General features: G+C 37.3%; 1 protein-coding gene across 2 annotated transcripts in view; it reads right to left on the bottom strand.

Annotated features, from left to right (window-relative positions):
* The window catches only part of Galnt3 (polypeptide N-acetylgalactosaminyltransferase 3), a 37,383-nt gene extending 31,082 nt beyond the window's left edge, over positions 1–6,301 (bottom strand). The window contains exon 1 of one of the 2 annotated variants that reach the window (XM_074071005.1): positions 5,927–6,301. The gene's annotated coding sequence lies outside the window, so the exon portion shown is untranslated. Of the gene's footprint in view, positions 1–5,476 lie in introns of both variants that reach the window. The other variant, XM_020184536.2, reaches the window with a different exon arrangement.
* Positions 6,302–27,755: the final 21,454 nt, after the last annotated feature.

Raw genomic sequence — 27,755 nt, forward strand, 5'->3', positions numbered from 1 at the left:
TTTTTTTGGTGATGATCAAATCTAGTGCTTCCATATGCTAGTGAAGTGCTCTCAAATGGACTTACACACTCAGCCCCTCTCACTTTCACTCATTTTTATCCCACATTAGGCTTGAAGAAAATTGCTGCATGCTTTGCAAATAATCTACAAGATGTGTGTGAATGCGTGTACATGTACACACAAGCATACCATATTTACATCGCATATGTAGAACACATGATAGAAGTATGCACTGACACCATACACAGCTCAAGTAAATGTGGAGATTTAGGTAGGGAGTGAAATATCCTAAATGAGGCAAGACCTACCTCATTTGAGTCTTAAGAACTGTGGAGAGTTATAAAGACAAAAGGGAGTGGGGAGTACAAAAGCACACAAGAAACACAATGAAGTCTGTTGCTGGGGTATAAAATTTTGGTTTATAGACTATTAATTCAAAAATCAAGCAGGGGTGGATCCATTTCAGAGGTCATGGGTTCTCTCCTGCAAGCTATGGCAAGTTGTTGAAGGATTTTATACCCAGGGGAGAATAGTTCTAGCTTACATTTTAAAAACATCACCACCTCAGAAGTTCTGCTGGGGATGGACTTAAAGAAAGCAAGCAGAGGGCAACCGAGGCAGCTATGTGAGAGTTGATAAGACCCTGAACAACGGGAGTAGAAGTGGTAAAGGAATTTGTGATGAGGGAAAAATGTATAAAATATTAAACAGATTCAGTGATCCGGTTTTTTTTTTTTTTGTCATTGTTGCTGTTTTGCGGCAGTGGAGCTTGAACTCACAGCCTCGCGATTGCGAGGATGCCTTCTTACGGTCTGAGTCACTCTGCCAGCCCTAGATTCAGTGATCTGGCGGTTGCTATGTAAGTCTGTTTGGGCTAGCTAGAATAAAATATTTTGGACTGGATAACTTATAAACAGAAATTTTCTGCTCACAGTCTAGAGCTGGGAAGTCTAAGATCAAGGCACAGGCTGATGGAGTGCCCTGTGAGGGCCCATTCCTCATACATAGCACCTCCTGTGTGCACGGGGCAGAAGGGCAAAAAAGCTAATGTGACTAGAACCCTCATGACCTAATCACCTCCTGAAGGTCTCACTCTTAATAGCAACACATTGGGGATTAGATTTCAACATATGAATTTTGGAGGGATAGAAATATTCAGACCATAGCTATTTTGGAGGCTGAGTTCAGAATGACCTCTAGATTTGACGTGACTTAGTGATATAGATCCATAATCTAGCCTCCAAATTGCTGAAGCCAAACATGATGCAAAATTCAGAATTTCTTAGATTTCAGATAGATGGCATGGTTCATATACCCAGTATAACACTACCTCAGCAGGGACTGGGGTGGTAGTATGTAAAAAACAGTACTATTTCTGCAGTGAGACAGATCTCACCAAGTGGGATAGATGATAGCCTCTTGACAGTTCACTCATGTTTTGCTTCAAATGAGTTCAAGTTTTGCTAGCAAATGAGTCATGTAATTATTTTTGGCTTTCAGAGGCTGATTTTGGAATTGTGGATAAGACATGGCAAATGTATTAATATATACAGATAGAAAACAGGAAGTGAAAGTTTGTGATGCAATGAAGGTCCTGGTTTAGACTCATGTAAGCTCCAGTTATTATGATAACTTAAAGAGGCCCAGAAATCATATAAATAAATTAGTTTGGATAGTTTGAAATTCGAACAAGCAGAGGGAAAAGGTGTGCTCAGAGAAATACTATATTTAGTGCCAGAAATATAAGCCCAATTCTAAGAATGACTCAAAGAGATTTCATCTAATTGTCTACAGCCATTAATGACCTAGAATTCAGTCCTACTTGTCTTTGCTTTGCCACAAATTAATGTATGTTGGTCTCTTGCCATTGCTGAAATTGATTTGAATTCAATGTTGCCATTGACCAGTACATTAATTATGTTAAAATCACCCAAATTATATAATACTGATTATTCTGATACAAACCAGATGCATAATTGGCAGGTAATTGAAAACACCTCCTTTATTTCAATCAGCTTTTGACCCATAAGAAATGTGCATTTTTTTATACTTTATGGACCAGAGAACTGAATATAATCTGAAGATGATACATATACTAATCATGTACAAAATATTACATATGGCAATATTTACTTTAAAAGAAAAAATCCTTCTATCAGGAATGTGAAGGCAGGTGGAAATTGAAAGTTCCTATGAAAAGCTTAATTATCTAGTCACAGTTTACAAGGCTATACCCCAAAAAGTGAGTTAAGGATCTAATATAATTTCTTAACTTATTTTTTTGGGGCAGTGGGTGTGATTCCTGTAATTCATTTCTTATACCTATTTCATCATAAAAGATGAAAATATAAAAAGTTAACAAAATGCAAACAAAATAGTAAACTGGGCTGTTTGCTCTAATAATTGTTCATTCTTTACCCAGAACTGTAATTCAGCCATAAAACTCAGGATGAAAATAGAGCTAGGTAGGAGAGAATTACTTTTTTCTCTCAAACTTTCACTTGATAGTTGCTACCATCAAAATCTCCTCACAAAAACACTCCTAGTTTTTTCTGTGCCAAAATGCACCACAGCATGCTGACAACCCATTTAAAATATAACCATGCACAGTGAGACTTCATGCAGTTTCTAATGCTGGAAAGATTTAGTCTAGCACCAAGGTTCCAGGGCCTCACGCCCTCTAGTAAATGCTTAATTTGGATTACGGTATGATTTTATGAAAAAAAAAATAGTTTGATTTTCTTGTCTGTGTATAGGCATGCATGTCTAAAGGAGACAGTAAGCTAGCGGGAGAAAAACGAGCCTTAAAAAAACAATGTATACACATGTAAGTAAATGTAAAAACAATAAAATAAAAGGAGAAAAGAAAAAAATGTAAATTTAGTATGATAGCACCATTTTCACAGTGTAGGCTCCAGCACATTAGTTGTCATAAAATCAATCTAGTATGTTGAGACCAATTTTTAAAAATAAAAAAGAAAATCCATATGGTAAGGTTAAGTTATTGTTTTGTGAAACCTGTTTCATTTACGTATGCATACAACACAGGGAAACACAGAATGCATATTTTTACACTGAGGATTGCAGTGTTAAAAAAAATGTTTAAAAAGCATTGGTATTAAGGAAGTGTGCTTGAAACCAAAAATCTAGGGTATTCCAAATGGATGGAAGACACTGGGTCAATGCCTCATAAAATATATCATGAGCCAATGTAATAAAAGATCAGAAGGCTAAATAACACCGTCCAAATTGGCTCAAAAAAATTAACTGTGACTCTGAAATACCAAGAAAGGATTAAAAATCTCAATCCACATGGCATCTTTAATATCCATGTGATCCACAGTGAGAGGAAGCGCCTGAAGGCCTTGCTGAGTCTCCATGGAACCAGGCATTTTCTTGAACAAGTAGAAATTAGGGTAAATCAGAGCTGGACAGAGAACAATTGACTATTCTATAATTACAAAGGCCTTAAAAACTACATGAAAGAAAAAAAGATAAACATCTTATGATAAGTGAGAATGTGGGTGGTGAAATCTAATGATATAGGAGCTGAGCGTGAGTCAAACCACTGGAATAACAATGCTATCTCTAGCACTAACTTGTAGGGCAAACTGAAGTTAGAACACCCCTCAGCCTCAATTTATCACCAACTGCACATGCGTATGGATACCCAAAGCAAAATACCAGATAGAGTGGCTATTCAAATTTTTTAAGGCCTTGCTATCTTAATGTAGGGAAATGTTTTTATTTTTTTCTATTTTACAGATAGAAATTGAGGCCCACTGTTACTCTAGCTAATAAAAACGCTGTTACATTTCTCCCTAAAGTCTAACACCTGCCCAATAAACAATGAAGATTAATCTTTAAAATTTAGTAGGGCAACACCTACTCTAATTTTATACCATACTTAGTATATTTATTTCTCTGCCTGGAGACAAGATTAAGAGGGCAGGCGAGTCTCTTTTGAAAAAAGCCAAAAAGTCTTGGTTGAATTAATAATTATGTCCTGTTAGGCTGTGGTTTTTTTTTTTTTTTTAACTTTTAATTGCACCTTCTTTTAAAAACCATATGTATTGCCTAAGGCATTTTAAGTTAATGTGCAATTTAAAATATATATTTTAAATTTGGAAAGATAGAATTAAATACACTTAAGGGGTGGAATTGCTATTTATTATTAGAAATTTCTATGTAAAATGTTGGTTAAAGTAATAGATGCTTGGTACAAATAAACTGCTCAGAAATGTTTAACCTGTATCCTAGACTTCAGTTATTAATAGAATTTAATAAATTTAAAGAAAGCTAATTGTAGGGTGTGGCTTGAATTTTGTGTATTTTTAGCCACAAACTCAAAGAAAAATAACATAATAAAAGCAGCACAGATTTTCCCACAATCAGAAATTCTCAAATTCAAATGTATTAACTTTCTGACTTTTAACAATAGAGTTTGAGTTTAAATGTTTTCATTATGTAGTGTAACTTCTACATATAGTAAGCTACATTAACTTAACATGCTCTAAAAATCAGGAAAAAACTGATGGGGTTCCAAAACCAGAAAAAATTCTTTGATGAGTTTGAGAGAAAGGAAGGAAATAAAAGTCTAAGGTAAGCCTCAGTTTCACCCTCAATTCTTAGGCTTCAGAAAAGTCTAATTAGGCAGGAGAGGAATTTGAGCCTGGCACACCCAGGTTCAGACGTGGCAGCATTCTGAAAGAAAGTTTTTTTTTTGAACCTTTGAGTCATATGCCACAGGCAAACCATAGCCGCGATATACAGGTCCTTAAGTCAACAGGTCCTTCAAGGGGATGGTGTGCGGTTGGTGCCTGGCGGTTGGCTTTCCTCCTGCCACGAAGAAAAGAAGTGAACTCTTCCCCATCAAACCGGAAAGTGGGCGCAGCTCTGGCTTGGGTCGGGAACCCGGAAAAGTGCAGAGTCAAAAAAGAGCGCGGGGCGTCCGCCTCCCGACCACGGAGCGCTTTCCAAACCAGTCGGAAACCATTTGAATGGCTCCGGCAGCCGCGGTTTCCACCCTCGGGCTGTCTGGGGTCCGGCTGGGAAAGTTGCCTGGCAGAGCCATGCCCTTCCCCGTCGCGAGTTTGACCCTCTCGGGCAGGGGAGGGAGGCGACAGGCAACCTGCTGGCCCAAGTGGAAACGCGGCCGCCGCGGGTCCGGCCACTCCTCCACCTCCCCACCACGAGATCCCCGTCGCGGCAGGGACTCACAGGGGGCACCACCCGCGAGAGGGGTGATCTGTCCTCCCCAACCCTGGGACGCTACTTCCCCCGGCCTGGGACGCCTCTGTCGGCCTCCCCAGAGGAGCAACTGAAAGCCTCTCTCGAGACGGTCCCCAACCGGCCCCCGGGACCGCAGCGCTCTGCGCACCACGTGAAGCTCCGCGACGGTCCCACAGCCCTCCCTGACACTGTCCCGGGGCGCCTGGTACCCTGTCCCCGTCTCAGCGCCGGCCCGCTGGCTTACCTGGCAGGTGGGCAGGGCAGGGCGGCGGGAAGCGGCGGCCGGGAGGGCGCTGGACGTGGGCCAGGGACCAGGTGCAGGTGGCGGCGGCGGCGACTCGGATTGCTGTCGCTACAGTTGCCTCTCAGTAGAGCTCCTCCTCCGCCGCCGCCTCCTGCCTTCCCGCTGGGCCTCCTGCGTTGCCAGGAGAGGCCGAACCCAGGCTCCGCTTCCTCCAGGAGTCTCCCAGGTGAGCTCCAGCCTGCGTCTTCGGCAGGGGCGAGGCGCCCGTCCCGCGCCTGCGCGCCAGCCTTCTGCCCCGCCCAAGCCCTACCTGAGCGCTCCAGGTGAGCAGCGAGGACGGCGCGCGCAGGGCTGGGGCGCCGTCCCGGCCCACGTTGCCGCCCACGAGGCTGCACCTCCGCGCGCGCCCTCCCTATCAGCCTGTCTGCATTTGAGGAATCCAGCACTGACCTGGTGGCAGTGGTCACCTTGTAACCAAAACAGTCTGACTTCCTGGGAAACTAGATCTATATCTCCCCTCTACACTTCTTCCCTTCCTCTTCGCTTCGCCCAAATGAAAGGATGCGACCGCTCCATGAGGGCAGCGACTGTTGGCTTGTGTGGTTTCCTCCGCAGGGCTCAGCAGCTTCTGTCACCGGTTAGGTTGGTGAGCTTCCTTCCCTTGTAGTCTTGATTTCATCACTTGACTCACTTCAGCATAGCTAGTGGTTTCCGTTTCTGTAAGTGGGCGCTCTGGTAGGGGAGCCTTACGTCGAAAGGAGGAGCTTTCCTCTTCCAAAGTAGAGCTTGTGGTAGTTGGCAGACCATCGCCAATTTGGGCGCACCTCCTCTTCCTGGGTTACTATGGAAAGGCAAACCAACGCTCAGATGAGAGGAAAAGCAGCGACAATAGGGAGACTGCTGTCCTTGCTTGGAAACAGATTGTGTTTTCCTGGAGAGGGCTTGCTTTTACCTATTGTAGATTTGTTTAAAAGTTCATCATCTATTCTACAAGGTGAGAACACAGGCTTTTAAGAAGATAATAGGTTTTGCCTATTGTATCTCTTTCCCTTTATGATATTCATGACTTTCTATTTCAGCCGTCCTTCCGTTGCTATGACATTCATTGACACATCCCAAACCAGTACTTAAAATTTCCTTTATACACTTTTACGAACTGGTTTATTTGGCTTTATCTCAAGAGCACATAGGGTTACAAATGAAAAAAATATCTAAAATCTTTTGGGCAACATATTTAATTTTATATGGTGGCAGGTTTTTCTATAAAGATATGTAGCCTTCTTCCTACATTCTGACACTTGTGTTTGCTTTTTCATTGGCTTATTAGTTTCATGTGTGACCTAAAAATAAGATTTAAGACACTGGCTAGTACAATATCAACAGGTGTCACTCTACTACATCCTTGATTCAAGCAGCCACAGTACTATTTTAATACTCAAACACTGGTGATCCAGTTTAAACCCTTACTTGGGTAATTCTTTGTTTTGAATATTATGCTTATTTTGTAAGCATCAGGCACCTCTGTGTATTTGTGACATTTTAACATCAGTACCTAAAAGCAATTTTTAAGCTACGTCTACCTGCCTGTACCATCTCCCCCAAAGTTGAGGAGATACTCGTGTATATTACTGTACTAACATGTTGTTTGTCTTTAGGTCTAGAGTCAAAAACATTTTTGTTTCATTTCTGCAACTTTCTTTGGTGTTTTCCTTTAATGGAAGTTAATGGTAATCTTTGGAGAATTTAGGAGAAATCCTAAATGTAAAATGAAGAAGTCTGTGTCCCCTTGCCATTTGCCACCCCATCCTTGAATGAGACAGGTGCCAAAGATTATCAACTTTCCTTGTCCCAACAGGTGAAGAGCAGCAATTTTAACTGACAACCAGGGCAAGGCAGATAGCGATCCAACAGCAATCAGGAATCCAAGGACTGAAATGCAGTGACAGCAAGACTAGTGACATCAAATAACAACTGAACAGAGAAGCCAGGGCAGACTTATAAAAAGAGAGCAAACAAGTAGGATCAAACTACTGCATGATGAGTGAACAGAAAAAAACACAGAAATGATAAGAAGTTACTGAAAATTGACTGTTAGTTTTACAATGGAGTCAGATAATTTATCCAAGCAAAGCAGTATTTCTGAATCTGGCATTACTTGTACTATTTCATACATTACTTGTACTATTATTTCATATCATTCTGAAAACAAAGTCTTAAAGATAATAAGAGTTTTTCTACTTCACAATAAAATTAAAATGCTGCAGGCCAAGAAAAATATGATGGTGAAACATTTAATGCCCTAAATCTAATCAGATGCAGAGGTTTTGAAAGTTCCACCATCTTTAAAATTATGAAATGAAGAATTTGTTTTATAAAAGTAGAATCAGCATCTTATCATAAAATAAAATTCAGGAGTCTGGGTATATATACATGCTTCTCATAAACAAGCCTATTTGGTATATTATGGTATGTTGCATGTTTGATATGTTATGGTAGTTAAGTTAGAAAACTGGGAAGACTTTAGGTAGGGAAGAAGACAGACAAACATCTTTCTATCTCCCTCACCCCACTTACACATGTGTGTATTCAAACACAACTAACTGTAAAATGCTATTGTATATGGATTTGAAGCAATACTCACTCTTTAATTACTTCTTTTAATATTTAAATTTGTGTTAGGACCAACACTTAGTAGGTACTCAGTAAATAAGTGCTGAATGTATAAATTGATCCATCAAATAATTAAACATACATAGTCTTGAGATCTTACATGTTCACAAAATGAGCTAACACAACATTATGGAAATATAATCTGTGGCAAGAAAGAGTAACAGATTGAGAATCTGAAAGAGAAGGTTTGATTAGCTCTTGATTTTCACATATCTGTGTTTCATCATGCACTTTCTAAAGCAACTTAGACTCCTACAAGTTACTTCTGTAATTAGATTTTCTTTTTTATAAAATCAAAAGTAGTATGTACAAAATTCCTTTACAGTCTAATTCATGTAAACTCCATGTTGAGAGAATTGTCATGCAAAAAAATAAATAAACCTGGATATAGACATAATAATTTATGGGTAATGAAGAAATCAAAACTTCTTAACTGAGATCAGGCTTTAATTCATAAAAATCATTGTAATATATATTTTAATGAGTAAAATTGTGCCAATTCACTAAACCCAAGTTTAGATATTTTCAGTTTGTTAATTATTTAATTGCTAGTTAAGCAGGGCCTAGAAACTTTTGTTTGAAGCATAGGCCCTGATTTAGACTTTAAAAACAATTTTGCCCCATGAGATCTTAGTCAGGATCTCAAAGTCAAACTGAAAGATTTGGCTCAAAGACTAAACAGATTGAAATAATTTCTACCAGAACAAGTAATAGAATTGAAATGCTATTGATTCAAAAGGAGAACAGTAGTGGTGCTTTAGGAAAGTACCACAAATATATAGGCTTTAGAAAACAATAATTCAAGCACAATCCTATAATGCATTAGTTAAAACAGTGAAAACATAAGTAGGTTATTCAAGTTTGAACTTTTGGGGTATTGTTTCCTATAAATTTTTTTTCTGCCTGAAGAATATTATCAGGATAACCATTTCAGATTTTCAAAGATATTGACATTTCTATGAGGGTACTTATTGACATAAATTGCAACAGAACTATGTCTTGTTAATTTTGTATCCTGATGCTTGGCACATAGTAGGTACTCAATAAATATTTGATGAGCTGTATTTAATGGAGTGCAGAGTTTCAAGCTTTTAAGCATTAGCATAAAAGCAAAAAGAAATGCCATGCTGAGTCAGACTCATATTCGATCTAGCTAGCTCTAAATTCTGACAGTGGCACCAAAGAATACTTTGTGGGAAAATGTTAATAGTTTTGCATTGTGTTGACCTGTGAGACCTATTCCAGCTACCCATGATTCACACTTCCTAGATTGATTTCTCTTTTTCTGTAAAATAATTTTTTATTGAAAAGCAATTCATACTCATTACAGAAACATTTAAAGAAAGATAAGCTAGTTTTGAAATACTCAAAATTACTCACATCAATGTTACCAGAGTCTATATAAACAAGTAGTGTGTGTGTGTGTGTGTGTGTGTGTGTGTAGGTTTGTATGTTTCTGGGAATTAATTCCAGGCCTTTTGACATATCAGGCATACCCTTGAGTCACATTGACAGCCCTTCAGACCCTTTCTATGAAATATACTTGCAGACACTTTGATATTGAAGAAATTGGGGACATGGATGGTGAATACATTATAAAATAAAAGAAAGAGCATTTGGGGAACTTGTCATGTAGCCAGTTTTCAGCTTAACATGTATTTCCATGTCAATAAATCCATTTACAGCATTATTTTAAATGGTTGACTGGTATCCCTTCATATAGTTATATAAATTATTATGTATCAATTATTGTTGACAGTGAAGATTGCTTCCAAACTTTGCTATTGCAAGTACTTCTATGACTGTCATAATCTTCATCTCTTAAAACATTTATAATGACTTTCTTTATTTCTTGAGAGAGCTAGTAGATAACACAAAAGGGGAGTGTGGATAAGGGTATTGTAGTAGAAAAGGAGTTAAAGGGCTCAGAAAGCGATAAAGAGTAGAGGACAAAAGAACCATTCGCATAGGACATTCTCTGAAGGCATAAGGGGAATCTCTAGGACACATTCCTCCTCAAAGATCTAGGCAATGTGGCCTCTTTCTAGAGAGTGTACTGGAAGCAGAAAAACAAATCCAGGAGCAACATCTAATTTCTGCAGACTATCCAGATTTGACATAATTGTCTAAACAGTGGTAATGATCTTAGCTGTTAGTGCAAACCAGGGTGTGTATGATTCAGAGAAAGCCAATATTCAGCAGAGCCTCTAGAGCCCAAACAATACTTTGTGTAAATTAGAAAATGTCACCATTAGGCAAAGACAGCCCGTGGACACTGGATGTGAAAAATGGATGACCCCTTCATCCTACCAGAAGCAAATCCACTCCAGAGCATTCAGCTGGTAAATTTCGGTAGGGCTACACTTCAGCCCCACTTTCCCTTTTATAAGATACTTTTACATAGGGCACAACCTATAAATCCTGGTGTCAACCAGATATCAACCTCATCCTCTTGTAGCCAGCTATCTTCAAATGACCAGCAGAACTAGAAAATGAAAACATCGCCCTCACCTACAAGTTTACTCTTCAGTATGTGTTACATTCTAAAAATAATGGCTCACATTCTTCTCACATCAGTAAGCACGTTCCTCTTCAGGGTAACTTTGCTGCTTCGTCCACCAGAAAAAGCAGTTTGTTTCCTTACCTTTTGACTCTACAGTCTGTGAAATTTGCTTTGATCAATAGAATAATGGTGGATGTGAAGTTGTGTTACTCCCCCAGATGCTCACCTTTTAGTTTCCCTCCCTTATAATGTTGTCCTGAGATGGCCATGAGGAAACCTAGGGTGCAAGATGTGAGAGAGACCCCTTATTCTAGACAGATGTTCCAGTGTAGCTCAGATCACAATCGATTAACTGCCAGATGAATGCAACATTATAAAAAAGGCTTGATAAATACCTCCAGAAAAACCACCTGATAAACCCACAAAGTCGTGAGAAATAGCTATTTGTTACATTAAGCTATGTTTTGGGAGAACGCTTAAACTATTTAAATTCAGTATCTCAGCACAAACGTAAGCACTTTTGACATTTGTGTACCTTTGGATCCTTCCCTATTTATACAGAGAAAACTTTTGAGATGCAAAAGGTCGGATTTATTGGAATTTTAAAAACCTAATCCTTGAAGGACTCTGCATAAAACATATACCGAACACCAGATTTTTGAAAAATTATTTTCAGTCTGAGGCAGTTGACTATTGCCAACTGGAATCTTGATAAAATTTGTGCAGAATGGAGAAAGAAAAGAGAATTAGAGACAGGATTATGAGGTGGGGAATAGGCATTGGCAGGCATGCCTTAGAAGAATCCATGTAACCTCTAGTCCTTTTGGAATGTCATTTTGCACAACTACCAGTACACCATTCATACAGCCCTAGCTGTGCAGTGAAATGACTCTAACCCTTTAAACCAGACAATGAGGGGACACTGAGAGCCAAAAAGAAGTTGGTCTCATTGGCTCCATCATACCAAGAAGTAAACCCCAGCATTACTCCTTGCCCAAGTTTGATTAAGAACAGAAAGCATGGACTTCTGTTTTGGGCTACTGCAGCACGAGGATCCGGTGATTGCAACCAGCGGGAAAATGCGGCCTTTGATCTTTGAGAAGATCACGAAATACATCGGGAAGAACCTGCAGCTGCCTGTCCACAGGCCCGACAGCACCTACTGTTTCAGGCTGCACCATGACCGACTGTACCACGTGAGTGAGAAGATCCTGAAGCTGGCCGCCAACATCTCCGGGGACAAGCCGGTGTCGCTGGGGACCTGCTTCAGAAAAATTCACTAAGACCCACAAGTTCCGGTTGCATATTACAGCTCTGGATTACCTTGCACCCTAGGGCAAGTGTAAAGTGTGGATAAAGCCTGGAGCAGAGTAGTCCTTCCTGTATGGAAACCATGTGATGAAATCTGGTCTGGGTCGAATCACTGAAAACACTTCGCAGTACCAGGGAGTGGTGGTGTACTCCATGGCAGACATCCCTTTGGGTTGTGGGTTGTAGCAAAGTCTACACAAGACTGCAGGACATTGGAGAGTATTATGGCATGAAGAGACATTGGTTAAAGTGAAGTCATAACAAGGACTTAACTGCTGTGTGGAAAGAGCCTAGCTTTGTTTACAGTGTCTGTGTAGACACCTCCATCATGTTGTTTTGTCAACAATGGACACAAGGACTCCTTAGATTAATATTCTCTATCACTGACAAGTGCAGGCTGGGTGTTTACTATACAGAAAAGTAGTGTTTCAGGTACTCCAGAGGTGGAGACAGGGGATCCAGAGTTTAAAACCAGCCTGGGCTACATAGGGAAACCCTGTCTCAAAAATCCAAAAGAAAAAAGTGAGATTTCTGATGTTTTGTGTTTGGGACTAAATAGAATATTCCTTTTATCATTGTTATTATTATTATTATTATTATTATTATTATTATTATTGATGATACTGGGGTTTGAACTCAGGGCCTTCACCTTGAACTACTCCACCAGCCCTTTTTTGTGATAGATTTTTTTGAGATAGGGTCTCCCAAACTGTTTGCCTAGACTGGCTTAGAACTGCAGTCCTCCTGATCTCTGCCTCCTGAGTAGCTAGTATCGCAGGTGAACCACCAGTGCCTGACTATAATATTTTTATTCTGTGTTTGAATCAGAAGCGTGCTTGTTTTAAGTAGCAAGTTCTAATTATTAAACTGGGACAAGAATAGCTTATTGTTATCTGAGATAAAACTTTGTTTTCCAGACTCATGGTAAGAATAAAATAGATTTTCTTTATTTATTAATATCATAAAATAAAAGATAATGCCATGCAAAAATAGTAGGCCATGCCTGGGATTTTACAAATGAAATTAGGCTAAAATAATAAATGCAATTTATTCAGCTATTTTCCCGTCCGGTAAGTGCTAAATGGTATGGAAGAAAAATTTGCACTGAACCCCTAGTTCTGTCACCTGCCATCTGTATGGCTTTGGGTGAGTCATTCAACTTTAAGAAGTTTTGTTTTCTTCCTCTGTTTAAAAAAATACAAAACTGAAAAATAGCTTTAATTATCAACCTAAGAAAACAGATTACTGTTTTTTAGAAATAGTAATTGTAAGTATAAAGCACCTAGCACAGTACCTGGCAAACAGTAGGTATAAAGTAAATGCTAAGAGTTACTTTATATGTTATTTCTGTTATGAAGCATATGGTCTTATGAGTGTAATTTGATATATTGTCTTGTTTTTTACATCCTGTTTTTTCAGTCTTGGGATGATCCTAGGCTGAAATTTTTTTTCATTTTGATTTCATAAAATATGACTGTTTTATGAACCTTTACTTACCTGACAAGACTGAGCCAAAAGTACTAATCAAAGACACTGAAATAATTATTTAGCTCCTTTATCTTCCCCATAACCCCAGATTATTTTTTAGAATTATTAAAATGTTTTTAAAAGGTAAGAAAAAAACCCAGAAAACATTTCTAAATGAGATCTTGAAGCAGACACACCTTAGATAATCAGATAGCACTCATGTACCCCAGAAAGACATCATAAGCATCCAAAATGTATTCTGATGTAGGTGGACTGTTTTAAATCCATGTTTTTGTAAATTTTTTGTTTTATTTTGAGAGAGTCATTTTCTACAGCTGCTTTGATGTCACAATGGCAGTGTCAGTAGGTGTGACAGAGACCTCCTAGTCTGCAAAACTTAAGATATCTACTGTCTGACCCATTATAGAAACAACAACAACACCCTTTGTTTTAGATGAAGCACAAAGAATCGGCAAAACTTATACCTTGTGTGATAACAAAACAAAAATAAACTATGGAGAGTGAGATAGAGGTCTGTGGGAGACTCTTTCTTAGCATGCACAAGGCCCTGAGTTCCATCCCCAATTCTGCAAACAAAGTAAAATGGTGTAAACCATGATCAAAGGCACATCACTGGGACCAAGATGAAGTATCAGCACATGAAGCCTGGCTATCTGTGAGGGCCTAACACCCAAACCCATATCGTGATGGCGTAACACAAACACATTGTAACACTCTCATCACATACCTAGCACTAGGAAGGATTTATGGGACGTAGCTGCATCCTTAGTGAAGTAGAGGAAGTCCTTGATTTTACTAAGATTTGGTTATCACCACATCGTGTAACAGGGATTTGAGAGAGAAATTAGCTGTAGGTATAAACATAGTAAAATAATGGTGTGAAGTTCCTAATACATAGAATTCTGCCTTCAAAAACTAGCACCTACCCTAAGGCCTTCCATAGTGATAAGTGGAAAATCAATACAAAAGAAATACATGTTGTATGTTCAGCATCAATATTGGGTTTACCTTCTTTCCTCCAAAACTGCTTGATGGCATTGCCATTTCATACAGGAAGCATGCTATTCTCAGCCCATGTCTTACATAAGCTTTCTCTGATGATGGTAATGTATGTCCTTATTACCTCCATTCCCCCTTCACTGTTTTTCTATTCACTGAGACAACTATTTCTCTCTACTGTCCCAAATTCCAAAGATAAAAAAGACTGGCGGATAGGAAAACATCTGTGAGTGGGAGGAGACAGTAGGCAAGGATCCTGAGGTCTCTTAAAAAACATTGGTAAGTGCTTTAGATGATAAGGAAGTGGTTTGTAATACTTTGCCATGACCTCATATTCAGAGAAGATTTTACTTCTTACTTTGAACTGGGGTGTGGGAAGAGGAAAAATGCTGAATACTAACTCTGAGCCTGAATATAACCTCATTTAGTCTTCACAATACCACTGGGTAATTTTTCAGGTGAGAGAATAAAGTGACAAACTCAGAGAAGCAGTTAACAGCTAGCATGTAAAAGAAGGACCCCAAACCATGCTCTATAAACTATATGATGGGGTTGAAATGTTCCCTTGAAGCCAAGAGGTGGGTGGTTTGTCTTCGTTATTTTGCCCTCAGATATTCATTGACAATTTCTCTTTTTCCCAGTCTCTATTTCGTTCATATAAGGTATTATTGGGAAAATTTGAGAAATAAAGGGTTTTTTTTCACATATAAATTTGCATTGTCTTTAAGAATATTAAACCAATATTGTTAGTTTTGTTTCATATAGAGATTCCTTTCACTATAAAATGCTGTGAAACAGAATGTCATAGTGAAACCCAAATAGAATGATTTCTACAAAAAAATTTAAAAATACAGGCATGTCTTGATAACTGAGGGGGATAAAAGGAAGTTCAATTCATTTACAATAGGAGCATGTTCACTTATTTGGGTATATTAAATATAACTTAAGTCTGCGGATGTAGCTCAGGGATAAAGCACTTGCCTAGAATGCATAAGACCCTGGGTTTGATCCTCAGCACCACAAAATATAAATATTACATGCTACATTATGTAATTATATAAATATATATGCATATATCTATAAAGTAAGTATAATGAGGATTCTAAAAAATGGATTGCTACAATTTTGGCATACTTGTATAATAATGCAGTGTATATATTTTAAAATGTAAATCAGAATGCTCAAGGGTAATGTTTTATAAGATTTAATAGTATAGTTTTTCCATTTAGGTATAATTATAAAAATGTAAGTACAAATTTCAAATTTATATGTTGTTATTAAATAGAATGGTCTTTGTTTTAAGTAATACATGAACGTTTGTTGAGAGTGAATGTTTGTGGACCAATAATTCTTGACTGAATTAATTTCATGACAGAAGCAAACTGTGAAATGAGAAGCTATGATAAAGTTAATTAATATAAAATATTGAATGTGAGTTTTATAATTTAACTGCATTGGAGCACATACAAAAACCCTAGATATTTGGAATTTCTGAGGCTGAACTGCATTTAAGGAATGATTCTCAAAGTACATAATATAAAAATTATCCCATGATGAAGAAGACCAAATGAGGAAAAGCATCCTTGTATATATAAATATGTTTTACAATATTTTCATGACAGAGATTTCAAAATAATTTTACATTTCTAAAGACTATAAAAACAAAAAACCTGGGACAACCTGTCAATTTGTTTGATGAACTTGACCTTTCATACCATCACAGACTACAGTGAACTGGATTTACCAGTTTTGCCATCTTGTCTTTGTGTTTATTTTGTTTGTTTGTTTTTTTCTTAACAGCAATTAATCAGTGTCATACTCTCACAGAAATCAGGAAATGATGTTTCAGGTCATTAAAAGGATATATTACTTTTAAAATAGTTTTCTTAGGTATAATAAGAACAATGATTGCTTAGTACTCATTTCATTGTTTTTACCAAATGTTGAGCAGTTTCAAAGAATCTTTATTAAATACACACAATATACTAAGCATCATAATGTAATGAAAAACTATGAACCTATGACCTACTTAAAGGTAAAGAATTTTGGTATCTCCTGTGAGAAACTCTCAGGTCATACCCACTTCCACTTCTGAATTTTGTTTTAATCATTCCGTTATTTTCACAGTGCTGTGAAGAACATTGTTATGCTTGCCTTCTGGTGAAAGGACATGACAAAGAAGTTTTCTTGGATAAATACTTAGGAATGAAATTGCTGAATTATAGCAAATTTACCAGACAATTTCCAGTGTGGTTATATAACACATTCTTACGGCTTTAATGCATATTTATTTACTAATCTATTATATCTTTACTAATCTAGTATACCTATAGACATATATGTATAGATATATATGTATATTTGTATATACACATAGCCTTTTCTTGAAAAGATTTTATATACCAGGAATCTAAGTGCTGCTTTTTCAAAGAACCCAGAATTGTGAAAGCTGTGGTTGATTGGAAATTTTTGTAATTTGTTGCCAGGAAACAAAATATTAAGGAAAAAAATGAGAAGAATGTTTTAGTTGTGCCTTAACAGATGGAAAAACAAATGCATTTATCTTTCACTTGCCTTTTACTATACTGCTGCTGTCTTCATTTCATGCATTGAAATAGGCATTCACTCCCTTTTCAATCTTGGTCATTGGTCTTATAAAGAAGTCCCAGTGGCTGAATTGGTGACATCCAATAATGTGTTATGCAAGAAAACAATTTCAGGGATGGACTGTACTTCTTCAGCTGTAACTTCTAAAAATAATCAGAATGGGAGCACTGGAAAATTGTTTAATGCATTTTTATCTCCTCCATAACTTTTGGTACATTTTTTTCCTCTTGTAACAATTACATAATTTAAATTGAGGAAGACCCATTAACTGCCCAAATGGTTATATTTCAAATACTCTAAGCCTTAGTTTTCACTTAACTAAAATCCTCTGGGTATGATACCACCAGAAGCACGTGCTTTTCATTTTTATCTGCAAAGTTTCTTTAATCAGTGCAGGCTTATAAGAATGTGTTGTTCTTTAAAAAGGGACATTTTGTAAAATGCAAAATACAAAAAATAAGGGTTTCTATTATCCTCCCTCTGTGTAAGCATACTATTTTTCAAAGCTTCTCAAATGTTATAAGAACTCCAAATTATTTAAATTATAATCAAGAAAATGGAAAATATTATATTGAAAGTTCCTTGAGTGGATACTATCAGCTCTGTGCTCTGTTGATTAATGGTCTACAGCACTAGGACCAGAAAGCTGCAAAATAGTATCACACAATTAAGATCCAGTGGCTTAGGTATTGCATTACGGGTTCATGTCAGGAGCAGGGCATTCATTAATATACTTTATAAATACCAAATAACTCACCAGAGGAATTTATAAGCAATCACTGCTATTATCCTAGAGAAATTTGTTGAGCAGTAAATAGTATGATTACAAAAGTATCACAGACCTTTACTAGAAATTAAATGGAGAATCACAAAAATTTTCTGAGTCCTAGCAAAATATATTAGGCCCTAAATTATTTGGTTATTATTATTATTTTGCTGTTGAGGAGAATTACTCAGGGCAGAGATGTTTTCTAACCTACAGTCTAATACTGCAAAACTAGCATGTCAGCCATTAAAAATTCAAACATCTTCAATTCAAATAATAATGATAGCGAGTGAAAAGTAATGAATACTTTCTATGGCTATTAAGCATTTATATACCTTATCTCATTGTATTTTCCTCTTTTTGCAGTACTGGGATTTGAACTTGGGGCTTTGCACTTAGTAGGCATGTACTCTACCTCTTGAGCCACATCTCTAGCCCTTCCCTTACCTCACTTAATTTGCACAAAAGCCCTTGGAAATATGTAATATTATTACTATGTTACAGATGATGAAACTGAGGCTTAGAAAATTATGTGAATTACCCAAGGCTACAAAGCTATTGACATTAGAGTAAGGACTCATCACATACAGGCTAATGTACCAGAATGTCTCCTTAATCACACCGTGCAACTCTCATAAGATGTGTCTTCTATTTGTAACTTTCGTCATGCATCTATGATTCTGATGATACAAACACTAAGCACCAGATATATACACTCATGACTCAGAATGAAATACCCACTGTGTGTACTGAGCCATGGTGAGTAGTACCAGAACTCATTCACTGTCCCTTTTTTAAGGAGCTGACGATATAGATTGGGGCACAAGACATAAACATAAACACAAGAGCAAAATGCTGCAAGTGCTGTCAGAGAAATCCAGCATCAGTGTAAAAAAGGACAGAAATCCTATTGGCTAGAGGGATGAATCTTTGTAAAGAAGGTGATGTGAATTTTGGGGGAAGGAGGAAGTAGTCAGGATTTTCCAGGAGGCATGACATGAACAACAACAAAAAAAGTTAGGTATATTGTAGACATGATCTGTTTGCTTCAAAACAGGGTTTATATAAAGAAGACGTAGGTGGTGAAGTGAGGAATCTATGGTAAATTTTTAGACATGGTGAACTACTACAGGTTTGGAAACATGGAACAGTGTCATTCATTTAACAAGAATTTATGGAACGTCAGGATATGGCAGACACTGTGATAGATGTTGAGAGTATTGGTGTGAACAAGATCTGTCTATTCCATTTCCTTATAGCTCTTATAGGATGTTGGGGGAAAAAAACTAATTTTCACTGTGACTAAGAAAGTGATTGTTTTGTATGAGGCAGGAGCAAAAACTCTAAGTAGAAAAAAAATGATTAATTGGTTTATGTTTCTTGTATTACCTTTCTTTTTTAAAAAACAAATATTGTATTTTATAATGATTTTAGATTCTGTTGCTATTTTAGCTTTACTTTAAAACAGTATATTATATATTTAAAAAAAAGAATTTATATAATGAATTTGAACTTCATTAATTATGTTCACAGATACAGAAAACATTTTCTTGACCATGGCTTATAAAAAGGTGGTTGAGAAAATTTATGTCAACCACTATTAAAATTGCATATATTGACATATGAGAGGCTCTGGCTTCCAAACCTCAGTACAAAAATAATTAATGTATCAATTACTTAAAATTTCTGTTTGGTCATTTAAGATACATCATTCTATGCGAAAAATATGACAAACTTCAGACAGATAAACACATTTAACACAATAATTAGTTGCACAATCCAAAAAGCTGTTGTGACTAAGTACGTGTTAAAGGATATCTTCGGTACATCTAATATCTTTGGTACACTCAGCTCTGAGCCCTCTGAATATAGCAAATAACGAAATGGTATTTGAATTGGAAAATTTTGTAATGACCAAATAACTATTACAAATATAGGAAGGCCAGTCTAAAAAAGGAATCAATAGGAAAGAATGTATATACATATATATGTACAATATATATGTGTGCAAAATATGTATTCCAGCTATGATCAACAGCTCCATGAAAAAGATTATGGGTAACATCTGCTTGTATTAGAGGTTTTTCATAGGCTTAGAGATGTAAAACTCAGATATTTATAAAACTAAAAAAGTAAAGATTACTGAATTAATTCTGGGATAAATAATGTCTCACTAGAAATTAGCAGTAAGTGAAGTACTTCAAAACAATCAAATTAGCATGTGGATACAAGCTTACCTTGAAAGAGGGGAATGGTTGCCCAATGTTTCAAAAATGTAAATACAGAATACCAATGTTGTTTTCCTTCAAAGCATCTCAATACATGATACTGACAAATGTGAAAACAGCTTTTAAAACTGTATGTGGTAATTGACAACATCAAATAACCAATATTTACTATAAAATTCCCCTGAGATAACTTTATTTCACCATCAGATAGCCATGTACACCTAGCTTTCCCTGTGTATGCCTTAAAATGTATCCATTGTGTTTCTTTCTCCTTGAAAAATAAAACATAAGGTTTTATCTTCCCTAATATATCTGCTTTAAGATAAATATGAAGGTCAAAATGTTGTCCTACAAAATACCACTGTCTGCTTTTTTAAAATCATCTCTTAGCAATGTGAGGATTTTACTTGCTAAAATAAACTGTATTCTTATAAGAGAACGAGCTTCCCAGAGAAACTTTCCTTTCCCATTGTTTCCATGCCAATGATATTTCACCTCCTTGTCCTGATATTTCACAGCAGCAGAAATTCTGCTATACATATCCTGTTATCTGTATTTGTTAGGAATATGTTTGGCTGCAATCTACCAGAAAAATGACTAATAGTGACTTAAATAGAGGTTTATTTTTTCAGGTAACAAGTCTCAAATACATGGCTTTGTTTCAATCACTCAGAAATATAATCAGTAACTTATATCTCTTTCTATAGTTCTGCTTCAATATTTTTAGTGTGCTGGTTTTCCTACTCCAGGGTTATCATATCAGAAGTGCAAAAAGACAGTAATTCTTGCATCCTCAAGCAAGGAGAGGATGGAGGTAAAGTTGCCATTCATATGTTTCTTTCTGTCAGGAAGACAAAAACTTTTCCAGGAGCTCCCTTAGGGACATGTTACATTTCAAGGCCACCACAACTTCAAAGAGGCTGGGAAAGCAAGAAGCAAATTTCTCATGATTGGCTTAGCCCATTATGAGACATTGTCTAGGGATGGGTATACTGACAGTTCAAACAAATCCTTAAATTTTGTTAGCAAAGTTGAAGGGATAAATATTTGGTAGACAGCAGAAAGGCTCTGCCTAAATGCCTCAGTTCATTTGGAATGCAAAATTTGTAAAGATTGGGGCTGTGTTTATTTTCTTCCTCATACAAAGAACTTAAGTTCTAACAAAAAGTATTGACACTACAAATCAAGGGAGGAGCCCCAATTGTCATTCAGTTGTAGTAATATGAGAGTGCTATTTTAAACTAGAGGGTGACTTCAAATATATATATATATTAGTAAGCCCTGGGTGGTATTAACAAATATCGTAGATTGGGTGGTTTGAACAACAGAAGTTATTTTATCATAGTTCTGGAGGCTAGTCCTTGGTCTTCAAGACCAAGGTGTTAGCAGATTCAGTTTCTGATGAGAGCTCTCTTGATTTGCAATGTCTTTTTGCTGTGCTTTCACATGGGGCAGAGAATATACTTCATTCTTTCTTTCTCTTATAAAGAGACCAGTCCATAATAGGGTTCCCACCCTCATCTCCTAATCTAAACCTGATCACCCCCCAAATGCCCCATATCCAAATACCACTACATTAGGGGCCAGAACTTCAACATCTGAATTTGGGGGAGAACATAAGTACTTAGAGCATGATATCTAGTATGGCCTAAAATAATACAGAACATATCTGAGAACAGTATTTTAGTTCCATATTTTAAGACACTTACTGTACTTTCCTAGACACTGAAAAATACCAACAGAAAATGTTCCAACTTTTAATGCACTTTAAGGTGAGATGAAGAATTTGTAGAGAAAATCCAAGCTAAACCAAAGTATTATTTAATCCATATAATATTAATCTGTTAGCTGGTATAACATATGTGATATATTTTACTTTATTTAATCTACCCAATAGCCAAGCTAGATAGTTATTATCTTCATTTTAAGAATTAGGGACTGAGAACACTAAGAGGTTAAGCAGAGTTAAATTTTGGACTAGCTCTCCTCTTTTTCTCCCCAAACCCATGCTTGCACAGAGTACACTCGCTACTACATGCTGATGAACAAATTTGTGAGAAAAAATGCTTTCCTCATTTTATAATTCTGCTTCATTTTTACCTTTTTTCATTCCAGGCTTTCTCACTGGTGACTTTGGGAAACAGGCAGATGGAAACAAGATCAGATTATTGAGCCATCAAATCAGATCAAACTTTTTTTTTTCTTGTTGGGATTGAACCCAGAGTTTTGCATGTGCTAAGCATACACTTTATCACTGAGCTACGCCTCTAGCAGAGATAAGATTATGAAGATGCTGTAATCTCAGCTACTCTGGAAGTAGAGGTTGGGAGGTTTGAGGCCAGCCCAGGCAAAAATTAGTGAGACCTCATTTCAATCGATAAATTGGGTGGTATACATTGAGTTGGACTGTATGTCATTCCTGCTACTCCATAGGACATAGGTAGGAGGATCACTGTCTGAGGCTGGCCCTGGGCAAAATAAAAAAGGAAACTTATCTGAAAAATAACTAAAGCATAAAAGGGTTGGGCACATAACTCAATTGGTAGAGCATCTACCAAGCAAGCACAGGCCCTGAGTTCAAATCTTAATACTAAACCCTCCAAAGATTATGAAGACAGATAACGTTAAGAGAAGTAAACAAAAGGGGAGAAGACATGGGTAAAAGCCCAAGGTTATGAAAAGGATACACAGGAAAGAAGAAAAAAGGAAGGAAGTAAAAACTGGGTATTTCTCCTAGCACCATGGGTCTGATGACATGTTAATATCTCTGTGACTCTGTCATCTCTGATCTCTGATCAAGCATGTGGTTTGGCACTGTTCACCCAATAGCAGGATTGGGGACAGGCCATGCTAGTGACTGAATTACCCTTTCCCCAGCTATTCTTGTGTTGTAATTCTCCCATGAAGGTCTTTGGTAGTTAATCTCAAACCATATAAATATTTAACTCTTAGTTACACTTCAGAGGCCTGTTTTCAAACAATAAAAGTTAATACTCAGTTTCAACAACCACAAACTGACATTAATGTATTCTAATGTGACTCTGTTCCTAGCCCTGAAGTAAGTTTAAATCATGAGTGTGCAAAATTGGCTTTGTTCGTTTTGTACCTATTTTACAGCCTATTAATGTAGCATAGAGTCTTGGATATGGAGAGATAAAAGTTCAAACCCTCAACCATGGCAAGCCAACTTTCTTCCACACTATTTTGTTTCAATGTGGTCTAACATGGTCTTGTAGCTATGTTGTAATTCTTTGAGGGTAGAGAACTTACCCCTTCTGCAGGGGTGGAAAAGGGTGACTTCTTCATCCTTGGACAACTCTGATGCTTATAGAGTGCTTTCTTATTTGCCAATCAGGACAGCTCAGGCATCCTGACCCTAAAATGTCAGTGACTTAGAATGAGAGAAGCTTTCTTGCTTACACTGTTTATCACACTCTGATCTACCCTGACTTCCCTCTGAGATCTTGACCAAGTAGATAACCCGTCTGGGACGTTCATGGTCTCAGGGCAATGGGGGAACAGATCCTGGGACATGACATGCTGGCCAATTCGGTTTCCACCTTTCATTGACCATCACAAGTCACATGGACTCTTCCCACAGGGAAGGACAAAGCGAGAATAAGACAACTTCAAGAGAAGCAGACGATATTTTGAATAGAAAGATACTCTACTACATATTGACGGAGTCAAAATTTTTATGCAGCTAATATTCAACCTGTGGTCCTAGCTCATCTTTATTTCTTGCCAGCTCTACAAATACTAGTAAATCTCTCATCAGCCACATTTTCTTTGAAGGGGGGTGGTCTCCTTTCCAGTCAAACAGTCTCCAATTCCTTCATAAACCTTCATAAACATTTCTGTACTTTGTTGTGTCACCTAACATCTTCTTCAGAGCCTCTTCAGCCATTTGGGTCACCTGGTGAGAAAACTGTAGGTCTATTCTCCAAAGGATTATATCTCTTGACATACTCCCCATTAAGATGATGGATTTGGCTGAAGTTTAGCCATCAAAACAAAAAGCCTGTCATTAAGAAGTACCTTATCTAATAGGTCAGCCAAGTTTTCGAGGTGTTCAGATTTTTAGACTTTTCAAACTCCCAACCCTATGCCTATTATTATATATGTGAGCATGCATAGAATTTTGAGCACTTCCAGTCAAGAGGGTGTATGGCAGATCTCTGACTGTATTTGAGTTAGCTTAGCAACATGAAGAAGGCTGTGAATGGAAAACAATGTAGTGACAAAACTCTCAAATTCACCATTGTTGGATAAGATTGGCTCAGGATAAGGATGAATGTTGGAAACAATTGGTCTTGAAGCAAACCCTAACTCTCCTAAGTATTACCTCCATGACTTGGGGAAGGTTGAATAATCCTGACCTTTTATTTCTTTTTCTAAGGAGATGAGATGATGAGAGTTGTCTTCCTCATATGGTTGTTGACAGGACTAAATGACAAATTGGGACTCAATGAATGTCTTTTCCTGTTAACCCACATGGGTCTCAACACTCAGAGCTATCTGTGCTGTCAACCAAGCATCAGACCCTCTAGCAGCCTTTTTGCTTATCCCACCTCCTTCCTCTCTGGCAAGTGTCATCTTGTCGTACTGAAACCTTTCATGTCCTGGTCTGCATTTTCCAAGCTTGATGAGTATCTCTTCACATGGTGTCTAAGAACATGCTATGCTGGAATCACCTAGAGATCTCACTGTCGCATTTCAGAAAAATTACAGAATTAGCATCGTAACAAGCTCCCCAGGTAGGGTTTCCAGACAAAGTAGAGGACATCCAGATAAATTTAAATTTCAGAGTAACAACAAATAATTTTTAGTATGTCTCATGCAATATTTGAAAACATACTTATTCTAAAAAATGCTCATTGTTTATCTGAAATTTAAATTCTACTGAGTGCTGTAGTTTGAATTGCTAAATCTGATTAACCAATCCTAGGAATTCTGATGCATACCAAAATTGAGGACCTCAATTCAACTTCATGATATTCCTCCCAAGAGAGGATAAAAGGGAAAGAAAAAAAAATCCCCCAAGTCTCCAGAATAAATATTCAGAAGTATATGCGTGTGGTTTTCTCATTTTCAGAGTAGGTTAGCCTTTGTTTTTAGAAGTCACAATAGCAAAATTTGACAATGCAGCAGCCAGAGAAAAATCTATTTCCCTTTTAGTTTTCCTAGAGGGCAGCTTGGACCTATCCTCCTTTGATTGCCCTACAGGTATCAGAACACTTCATCACAGAGCCATCTTTCTTCCCCTCATGGATTCCCTCAACTTCCGTTCTCTCATGGGAACTTTCTAACTGCCAGTGAGTTCTGCTTTGTTTATATGGCTTATATGGTTTTCATACATTTGCAGAATCCTCAAAGTAAAACTATCTTTGTTAATTTTTACAATCACGTAATTAGGCCAAAGAACAACTGTGCCTCACAAAGCTTAGATGACTTTACTCTAGGCCCTTTAATTCTCAAACCAAGATTTTTTCACTCAGTCGCAGCCTTATCTCATTTTATTACACGTGCATTTGTCATTTGTCATTTTAGAATACGAATTCTGACATAGCTGTGTAACCTCAGGCCAGTGTTTTTTTTAACCAATCTGTCTCCATTTCCTCATTTGTAAACTCAGCTTATGAAGGTATGAATATCATGGTACACTGTAATAATGAGGTGGTCAAAGTCTTAATGCCATAACTCTAAATTCAAACCACTCAGAAAATATTATCCAGTATTATAACTATCCTGGGCTAATTCTTTTTAATGTTCTTCTCATGTTGTCTTTCAAACAGCAGAGACAGAAAATGGGATATTTAAATGAAAACCAACAAATGGAGAATTATCAGTGGCTGTATGAACCAATGCTGAGCTAGGCTCTTGGCAAATACTTCCTTCATCAATGTTGACAAAGTCCCTGAACTTGTCACCCTCACTCCTACAATTTTATGTCTATGCAAAGACACAAATATAGACACCCTAAACTAGACCCAGTACTCTATACAGTGACTCATTGAAATATTAGCATCTTTAGTCAAAAGCAGAAACTTGAGTGTGGCACTAACAACAACAATTAAAATATTTTCATCTTGTCTAACTTCCCCATTTATACTAACCCTCTTCATTTTTTCTTTGCTCCTTGCTAATTATCCCAGTGCCAGCTGTTTCGGGCTACAGTATTGTTACTGTGTTCATCTTTTCCCCTTGTGATCTTTATATGATAATAGGCAGTACACTGTGATGTTTCCAGCAGGCAAGATATAGCAGCATGCACATGCACATGGTGACTATTTTCTTCAGAAAATCCTTAGGAAAATGTTCCTGTGGCCATGGGAAATAAAAGGTGGTTTTGGAAACACATCCACACACATGGAGTATATGTTCAATATGTTCAAACCATTGAATATGAACAAGAGAAGTTATCTGAACCAGTAAGTCTCAAGTCAGGGTCACTGGGAGAAATAAACAGAGACATTCTCATTTCATGACTATGTCAATTCCTGCATCACTATTGTCTCTCTTCTTAGGAGCAGCACACAGCAATCCAAAAGAAGCACTAGGGATATTCTTAGGACACTACAGGCAGACTCCTACAAACATCTTTCAGGGGAATTTAATTTTTTAAAGAAATTACCATGAGTAGAAAAAAATCAGGATTTCACAGGGCTTTGTTACATTTATTTTTGTTTATTTGTTTGAACTATGTTTTTGAAAGTTTACAGAGTGATAGACATTGTAATATCGTTTACCTTATAGACACTCTAAATGTCTTAGGTTCAGCTTAGTCTAATATGCACAAGACTTACTTGACCTTTGCCATTGCAATAGGTGTCATAAGTCTTTTAATCCTCTCTCTGGGAAATGTTGATTTCTTTTTTCCCATTAAGATGTGGCATTTATCAGCATCACTAATCCCCAAAGACTAATAGGTTAAGATTATCCTCAGGTAGTCTACATGGGCTCTAGCACTAAAATTGCCTTAGAAACTTCCAGTAACTCAAATATTCCTGACTTTGGAATAAGGAAGTGTATACTTGGCTACAAGGAAGTGTAAACTTGAGTGGTACAGGAAATGAATACTTGGCATATGCTTGACCTTCCTCTGCCTACTAATATTCTAACACTTTGATGAGCATCATTTTATTTGCTACATAACTCCACAAATAGTTCATTGCACAAATATTGACTGAACAAGTATCATGTGCAAGGGAGTCATTCAATGAATAGTCTCAGCTGTACTATGTATTATGCAAGAGAAATTAAACTCTGGACAAGAGGAGGAGGAAAGAATTTCTGTTCTCAGGAACTTCAAATATTTTGGGGAGAAGACATGTAAATATAAGGGGAATACTATTCAAGTGTTGCCTCCATTGACTGAGAGTGAGAGGGGATGGAGCTTTGAAACAACAGTGTGGGAAAGAGAAACAGCTTCTTGGTAGGCAAAACTACTGCTGAAAAATACAGAATGAGACTAGAGTCATGTCCTAGGAAAAAACAGGATTTTTACTTGAGTTGAAGCATAAACAGTAAACAAATACATAGATTTTGGCATTAAATATAATTTGAATCTCATCTTTGCCAATGAATTGTGTAATTTTGAAAAAATTATTTTGCTCTTGAGCCTCGTGATTTTAATAGGAACTGGGATGTTCAGTCCAAAGTGCTGATGTATAAGTCTGCTCAAGCCTAAAAGCAGGGACTCTGAAA

This window comes from Castor canadensis, chromosome 4, assembly GCF_047511655.1.
Source record: "Castor canadensis chromosome 4, mCasCan1.hap1v2, whole genome shotgun sequence".
In the NCBI taxonomy this organism is placed as follows: domain Eukaryota; kingdom Metazoa; phylum Chordata; class Mammalia; order Rodentia; family Castoridae; genus Castor; species Castor canadensis.